Genomic DNA, 8,534 nt, shown 5'->3' with positions numbered 1-8,534 from the left:
TTGTCTGCTCTACAACTTTGTACAACATTGTTACACTCTAAAAAATAACCCTGCAAAGTTAGAAAAAACACTTAATTGTAATATGAAAAATTTTGTTCTAAATGAAAAAATGACCCTTCTGGGTCAATGTAGATTCGAAAAGTACATTAAATTTCCCATAAAATGACATGTTCCAAAAATTTTTACAGTCAAGTAACGGAAAATGGGAGAATTTTTAAAACTTTTTTAGTGTTTTTTTCGATGAAAAATACGTTTTTTCGGAATTCTGAGTACGCCATCAAATCGGGCGTCTTATTTTACATAAAAGTCCGTTTGACACCAAATTTCTATCTCATCACCGTTTCAGGCTGCAAATTATTGAAAAACACCTCTTTTTTCGCATGTTTAAAAATGGAAGGGGTCGTACCGCCCCTCCGTCACGAGATATCAAAAAAACGGACCTCGAATTCGTGATCAGGGACAAAAGTTACCCCTTAGGACAAAGTTTCACGCAAATCGAAGAGGGGTCGGGGCAACTTTTCCCGATTTCGTGTGAGTTGGTAGAGAATTACCCATCTTGATTTTATGATCGATTTTGTGTCTTCCGCAAAGTTGTAGGTTATGATAAGAACTATGCGAAAAAATGAAGTGTCTGAAAAAACGCCGTATTTTGAATTAATTTTTTTTTATATGTTTTAGTGGAATGTTTGTCTTTTTTACTTTTTGTGCCAACTTTTAAGCCATAAAAAAGATATTTAGTTAATTGCCAAGTTAGGACGTAGCAAACATTTTTCAAAGTTTTAATTTAATTCCCGAAATTCAAGTGGAAGTATACATTTTCTTAAATTTCTGGTACTATTTTTTGAGAATGCTCTGAAAAAATAATAAATGAACAAACTCAACATGATTTTGTACAATTAAATGTAATGTTTGGTTTATATATAATTAATCAGATTATCAGAAATTATGATATCAGAATGTATGGGTTGTAAAAGCTTTTAACAGTTGTTTCATGTTATTTGTCCCGCCCGTGTGGATCAATCGGACCGCGCACTGGACTAACAATCCATAGGTCGCCGGTTCGAATCCCGCGGCGGGCGCTCTAAAATTCTTTGTGTAAATATGGGTACTCGGCGCCGTCGCTCCGTGCCATACTTTCATACACTTAGGAGCCCAGGGCGGCGAAGTCCTTGTAGATAAAAAGGAGACACTAGTGGTTGGTACTAGCAATGGTGGCCGACAGCTATAAAGTCAACTTCGTTTCATGTTATTTCATCAAAACAAAATAAACTCCTTACCTCCAAATTATAATTGAGATTTCTTTACCTTTTTGTTTACCATGATCAAATGAGATGAAAATCGAATTTATGCAAAAATAATTAATTCAATTGGTACTAAACTGCCCATGATCGCATAAATGTCCCATATGCATTTTCAACAAGTTGAGAAAACGAGCTTGAAACTTTTAAAAACATTTTCTCGTAAATTTTCAATATACGATAATCATACTAAAAGTTCATTCAACATAGTTCTCAAACATGCTCTTGTTTATGCTTTTGATAAGTTTTTGTAGAAATTAGTCTTGATTTTTCTCTTTCAATTTGAAAAAGTACGCAGGATGGGACCTGATATGTGAACATTTTCTACATAGTGCATCAATATGTACGCAAACCAGCACGATCGCAGCATGCTGCCTAGGTAACCCCAGTAGTAAACAAACTTTTGAGCGGAAAATGGAGAAAAATTGCATTTTTTTCAAAATGAATTAATCAGTCATTTGGGAGATTTGTGTGATCGTAAAATAGATGAAAACCCTTCAGGATGGCCGGTCTGTATAATTGCTGGCTATGTTCAAAAGAGTGGAGAATCCGAAAGGTATGTTCAGGACAAAATATTTTGTAGAGGGACTGGTTTTTGAACATTATTACGATGGGACTCATATTTGAACATTTTTCAGATGGGACAAACAAATTTGTCGTTGATTACTGAATTTCTGGAACAAAGTGGTAAATATTATTAGTATAGCTTAAAGTAACACAACCAACGAAGCTATTCCAATATCTAAGTCAAAATCGACAAAAATGCATATGGGACATTTATGCGAACATGGGCAGTAAAGAAATTACAAATAGAAGTAGAAGAATTATGGAGCACTGGTGCAACTACAGGTGTTAGAGAGTTAAATGTGAAAAAATAGAAGACTTTTTGTGGAATGATGTTAATTTATCGTATAATTTAAATCATGTTGCATAATAAAACAAAAAATAATCATTGAAGAATTACTTTCTATTGTTTGTTCTCAAAAAATGCAAAAATATATTCAAAGCTTGCTTCAAATATTTAAAAACATTGGGTTTTTTGGAGTAAAACCAACACTAAAAAGCTTTACCATTTGTTCAAGAGCTGAAACCAGTATTTGTCATGAAAAGCATAATTTCTGCAAGTTTTTTTTCTCATTTCAATAAACTGGTCACAGAGGCAAGTTTAAAAGAAATTTTATGATTGTGGATTATGGATTCATTTTACTCACAGTTTAAAAACATTGATAAAAAATATTCCTCATAAAAAATACCAAAATACATTTTCTTGTAGTTGAATGATTTTTTACATGCAGTCAAGCTGTTAATTGATCTTCACACTTATTTAAACCATTAATGTTGATGTGCTATACAATTTTGTTGCATAATATTAATTAAAACCAAGATCATAACAATTTTCAATAAATTTAAAATTTCCCGGGAATTCCCGGGATTTCCCGGGAAATTGGACGCTCTAGTCTCATCCAAACTAATGTTCCGATTTTCAATGTTAAAATATGAACCATGCGTGAAGTTTTCCGATCTTTTCGAAAACAATATTTTGAATCAAGACTCACATTACAAAAGGGCCAAACATTCAATTTTTCGCCCTATTGGACACTATTTAAAAATATAAAAATACCAAAATAATCAACATAATAAATTTTCGGACCAAATGCAACTCTGAATGGCTATATTTTGAAAACGGTGCACTTAATCATAAAAATTTACATTAAAAAATGAGGTCAAAAAAATGTACGTACAAGATTTAATTTTTTAACAAAAATCACTATTTTAAAGAAATTTTAAAAAAATCATGACCTGTTGGCAAAATTTTGGTCCATACTATTGAATGGATTTAAAGATACGGGGTTTTGTCCCCTAAAACATGTGAAAAATTAAAAATAAGAAATACGGATTTTGGAATTTTTGTGAAAAAAGTTGATAAAAATTACCAATGTTTTTTCCTCATCAATACCAACAACTTTGCCGAAGACACTGAATCAATAAAAAAAATTCTTGAAAAATTACAGATTTTCGAATATTTACGAACCATTTGTGCAAAAATTGTATGGTTATTAATTTGGGTGAACCAATGACAAAAAAATTCTTCTTTGGTGATAAGGAAGGCACCCACAAAGTTTAAGCCAAATCAAATAAAAATGGTGCTTCGCCATTGCCGTAAAATAAAATTCATTTATTATTTGACTTTCGAGAATAAAAAATCAGGAATGGAATTAACCTTCAACTATAAAATCAAAAAAGGAATCAAAAATTAAATCATGGAACAATTTAAAACAATTTCGATAATTCATCTTCATCAAAGCCTAAGTAGTCAATCTGATTTCCTCAAAAGTTTGTAAACTTCATTCGCCACAAAATACTCCAGAGTAAACTTGTGTGTGTGTGTGTGTGTGTGTGTGTGTGTGTGGTCCAATCCAATACCCGCTAACCGGTAGCGAAATTATGGGAAAGTATAATTTGTATCAGACTGTGTATATTCCGAATGCTGATACAGCTTATCTCAGTCCCGGGTATTAGGTGGTGACAGCCCTCGCGCTGCTTCCAACGACCCATTTCAGAATGACAGAGCTCCTTGCGGTCCAATTCCGAGGTCGCTGGGCATTGTTCGGCCCCGCCTAAACATAGAAGCAAGCATCTGAAGGAAACTCGATCTATATTTAGACTTCCAATCCCCTCAGGCAAATCAGGGATCAGCGCGTATTTAATAATATGAGAAGATAACATGTTTCAACACTACGGATCAATTCACTGTTAGAGTGTAAACCTTCTGATGGCCGACTGCTTAGCGTCCCAGACCACCACCAATCCGAAGGTGTGAGTTCGAATCCCACCTGATTCATTTTAGTTTTTATTCATATTCAAATTTCTGATTCCAAATTTCAAAGGTACCGACCGGGATTTGATCCCTGAACCTTCTGCTTGGGAGACAGAAGCCGTAACCATTAAGCCACGCAGCCGGTTGAATGGGACGTGGTTCTCTGTATGGCTTTTTGCGAGATGAGAACAGAGGACAACAATCATCTCAACGTTTCCACTTTTCCCGGGCTAACGAACGGCAGTTCCAGTTCACGATGATTTCCCTTCATATGTTAAAAACCACTCATGATTTTGGCACATATTACGTTTGTCAGCGTTTCCTGTCAATACTGGCGGGAAAAATCTACGTGGAATCAGCTGTGCAGACCTCATGTGTGTCAGGAATGCATGTTGAGCGACTCCCACGGGCACAAAATACTCCAGAGTAAACTTCCGTCGAAAATCGCCCCAAACTAGACTCTGTCACGCCTCAACTGAACCGTTTAACTTTGTTTGCTAGTGAATGAATTACACACGAGGCTCGTACACGGTAAAAAAGTTTTACATTTATATGGTTGAAATTTTTTTTGGTTGCATAAATTATATTTTTAAAGATAATTTAAAGATAATTATACCTCGATACATGAGGATTATGTAAAATTACAAATTCCTCATGGTAAAACCACCATGACCTTTTTTTACTGTATGTTCGTTGCTCAAACGTCGAACGCGTATTTGCGACAACAAAACCAATTTGGAGAACAGTTCAACAACATTGTCGGAGAGTCAATTTCTATGAATGAGAATTGCATCATCATCATCATCATTAACCTATTGGTTCTAGTACGATGCTGGCTGGTGACATCGATCGGCACTGCTTGTCAATAGGAAAGTGATTGTGGGGTAAAATCGCAAGTGGAAAAAATTTAGATCTTTGGAAATTTAAATAAATATGTTACAGTTGAACTCTCCTTAATTACGAATTATAATATAAAAATCCAATCACCACGAATTCCCCTATGAAAAGTTGTTCTATGAAGAAGACCCCAATGATGCTGGCGGTCGACGTTCCAGTGACATGGTTTTCCCATCAGGCCGCTGAAGGCAGCCATTACGTCACTTGCTGGGAAAAAAGACCTTATCATTGATGCTGGTTTGCGAGTACATTTCAAAATCACCCACGTGGAGCGTACATAAAACATGCACAATATGACACTTTGAAATGGTGATTGCGCGTTTCTGCCTGAATGAAAACCACATTCGGATGCTTTGAACTGTATAATTGTACACTGTGGAGCAATGCTAAAATTAAGGTTTACTACATTTCTGCGTATGTTAAAAATAGAATTTCATTGGCTTCTTTCAGAAAGAATTTAATATTCATTCTTCTGGAATGTTTATTTGATTTTTTCTGATCTCTTTGCAGCATGATTTCCACAGCTGTGAGGAATTTTCCAAGAAGATCTGGCAAATCGCAATCAACTCTACAAATACTTCGCATTTGCTCTTGCATCGATTGTACTTTGTCATCGTCTCTCGCCCTCAAATATTTTCTTATAAATTTCCTACCTATAATCCTACTTGATCCATCAATTTCCATTAGCACTTAGTAAACGTCACTCCCACTTTCTCTGGCTAATCCGTTCAAATTTCCCAAAAACGATGCCGTCACTCTATATTAAAAGGTCAAGGTGATTTTCATACCAAGAAAAAAAATATAAAAAAAACCTGAAGAACCACTTTTCGCAAGACTCGTCAAATTTCCACCTGCCCCGAAAACGATGATGAATGGGAAAAGTTTCGCCGATGACATCGACAAAGTTTTTACCCAGAAGTTTACCTTTTCCGATGACCTGTGAAACGTTGAGCCGAACCCTGTTTTGTCAACCGATAAGAAGCGTAAATATTTACCCGGGCTGCGAGAACGTTTATCCGTCCGAAAGATAAACGTCGAGTAAACCGTCAAGCAATGGGTCGGGAAAGAAAATACAACAAAGAAACTGAACTGAACTCAAAAGTACGATAGAAAAAGGAAGCAGCGCAATATCCGTTGAACGAACCTTCCCGGCAAGCCCCTGTAGATAAATCAAAACGGAAACCTGTCGTGGATGAGAGTTTGGAAATTAGAATTAGAATTTGTACCTGATATTAGAAAAATATGCAACATTTGCTTCAAAATGCTTAAGACGCAACTAAACTTTTAAAAAAGGTTGTAAACTTATAGGTAAATAAGAAATTAAAAAAAATGTCAGAATAATCAAACAAATTTCTCCAAGATAACGAAAAGTTCATCTTTCGAACTAACGAGATTTCTATTATGAGTTTTTCAGAAATCAGAAAATACAACTTTTTTCAAGTATGGGTTTATGTAAATCTTACTATAAAAAAGTAGGGTTTAGGCATAATAACATAAAAAAGCTCTATTTGAATCAAGTTTCTTCATGGAAAATTAAATTGAATTAAATTATAGTGATTTAATTGTTGTTGCAGTTGATTCATTTATTTCGAGCAGCTTTAACCTTCTTGGTAATTCGCTGCCCAGGAGTTTTTTCAATTAGTTTTTTTCCAAAAGTGAAACCTGTTCTTTTTTTAAGAAAGACAAAACATTAAATTTTCACCTATTTTTAATTTCATCCAAAAGAGTTAACGTTAGCTTTTGGGAAAATTTTCTACTCAGAAATCTTTGACTTTGGCTAACGTTGTAGAACTTAATCCTCGAATTTCAAAGTTTGAGTGATGTCTGTACCCACAAAAAAAATGTGCCTTCCATCGCATGAAAACCACCCATCAAACCCAAGATTTTTAAACAAAATTTTCGCCTTCAGGTTGGACTAGGAGCTCAATCCCTTAATTTTCAAAACTCTCCTTTTCCAAAGCTTGGGTGGTGTCTGTTTTTGCAAAAGAAAAGTACCTTTCATCACTCGAAAATCGCCCATCAAAACCACATTATTTCTTCTTTTTGCAAACAAATGTGTCGCCTTGAGGTGGGAGTTGGGCTTACATTTCAGAACAAAGCTTGAGTGATGTTTGCCTCAACCAAAAAACCCATCAAATCCAGGATTTGTAGCCACGAGGTTGGATTTCGGTACTCAAGCTCCAAATATTCAGACCCCCTTTTTTTCAAAAGTTTCTGTGATGTCTGAATCCGCTAAAAAAAACCGTGCCTTTCATTTCTCGAAACCCCCTTATCAAATCCATGGTTTTGTTTTACCCGAGGACATGGAATTAGCCGCTAAAGAGCTGGCAAAAAAATTCAAAGGCTCACTGCAACCAATGTTCGAACATTTGATTCTTTAACATAAAAATATAAAAGAACCACTCGTTAATGAAATAATACAATAGCTCGAGGATATCAGTTTCAAAACTCAAATTATTCTAAATGATTTTAAAAGAACTATTTCATTTTATGAAATTTTAATCGACTTTTCGTGAAGTTTCAGTAACTTTAATATTGCAGATTGCAGCGATTTTTAGACAATCGTGCAACTTGTTGAAAGCTCTATACAAAAGTGCACACCTTAAACTACAGCAGAAAAAAAAACTATTAAGACACACACCCGAAAGCTCTGCTTCAACTCGATGATAGCTTTTATCCAGGACACTGGATGTGAATATTTTCTGGCTGTGCGTCGAATTAGGTGCTAAATTGGCAATATCTTCGCAAAAGTTTTTCTGAACGATTTGATGAAATAAAAACACATAAAAATTAAAAATTACGAGCCATGGTTTCTACGAAAAAAAAACGAATTTACTAGTACCAAGCACTAGTGTTGCGGACGATAACGCCGTCCCACATCAAGCGCCGCGTACGACTGCACGAGCGCCGCGACGATCGGGGAAAGAACTGCGCGCTGACAGGTCGGACGTACGTCCGTGACAGGTTCGGCAAAGCTAGGCCGTGAGTAGGGAAAATTAAAACAGAATTCGTACGTGAAACAAGGTGGTTGGTTTTTTGATAAGTTTATTAGGCTCGTAGATAGTTTAGACTGCTCTGAATTTATTGTTGAATTGTAAGTACGGCAACGCAAGGACAATATCCGTGAATATATCCAAAATGTATACTTACAGCAGGCGACGAAGTCCGCGGAAACATTGGCACTAGTTGCCGTCGATTTGGAGGTTATCTAACGTGAGTTAGTACATGCAAATTATTAAGAATACTAGCTAGTTAAAACTTAATACTAAATGAACATGCAAACTAAACTTAAAAACTATTATCACAGGCTTCGCGTGCTGGTACATGCAGGGTGTCGAATCAGTTGCTAAAACTTGAGAAGCAGACCAATGTAAGTGAATAATTATAAAACTTTTCGCATTTGATTAATAAAAATTATGCAGCTTTTAGCGTGCTATTACACCAACATCTCACCGGTGTCGTGCTCAAAAGAGCTGCACATTCTCTCGCAACATAATCTAAAAGATTGCTGTCGATATGGC

Source organism: Culex pipiens, chromosome 2, assembly GCF_016801865.2.
Source record: "Culex pipiens pallens isolate TS chromosome 2, TS_CPP_V2, whole genome shotgun sequence".
Taxonomy (NCBI): domain Eukaryota; kingdom Metazoa; phylum Arthropoda; class Insecta; order Diptera; family Culicidae; genus Culex; species Culex pipiens.
This window is presented reverse-complemented; position numbering follows the sequence as displayed.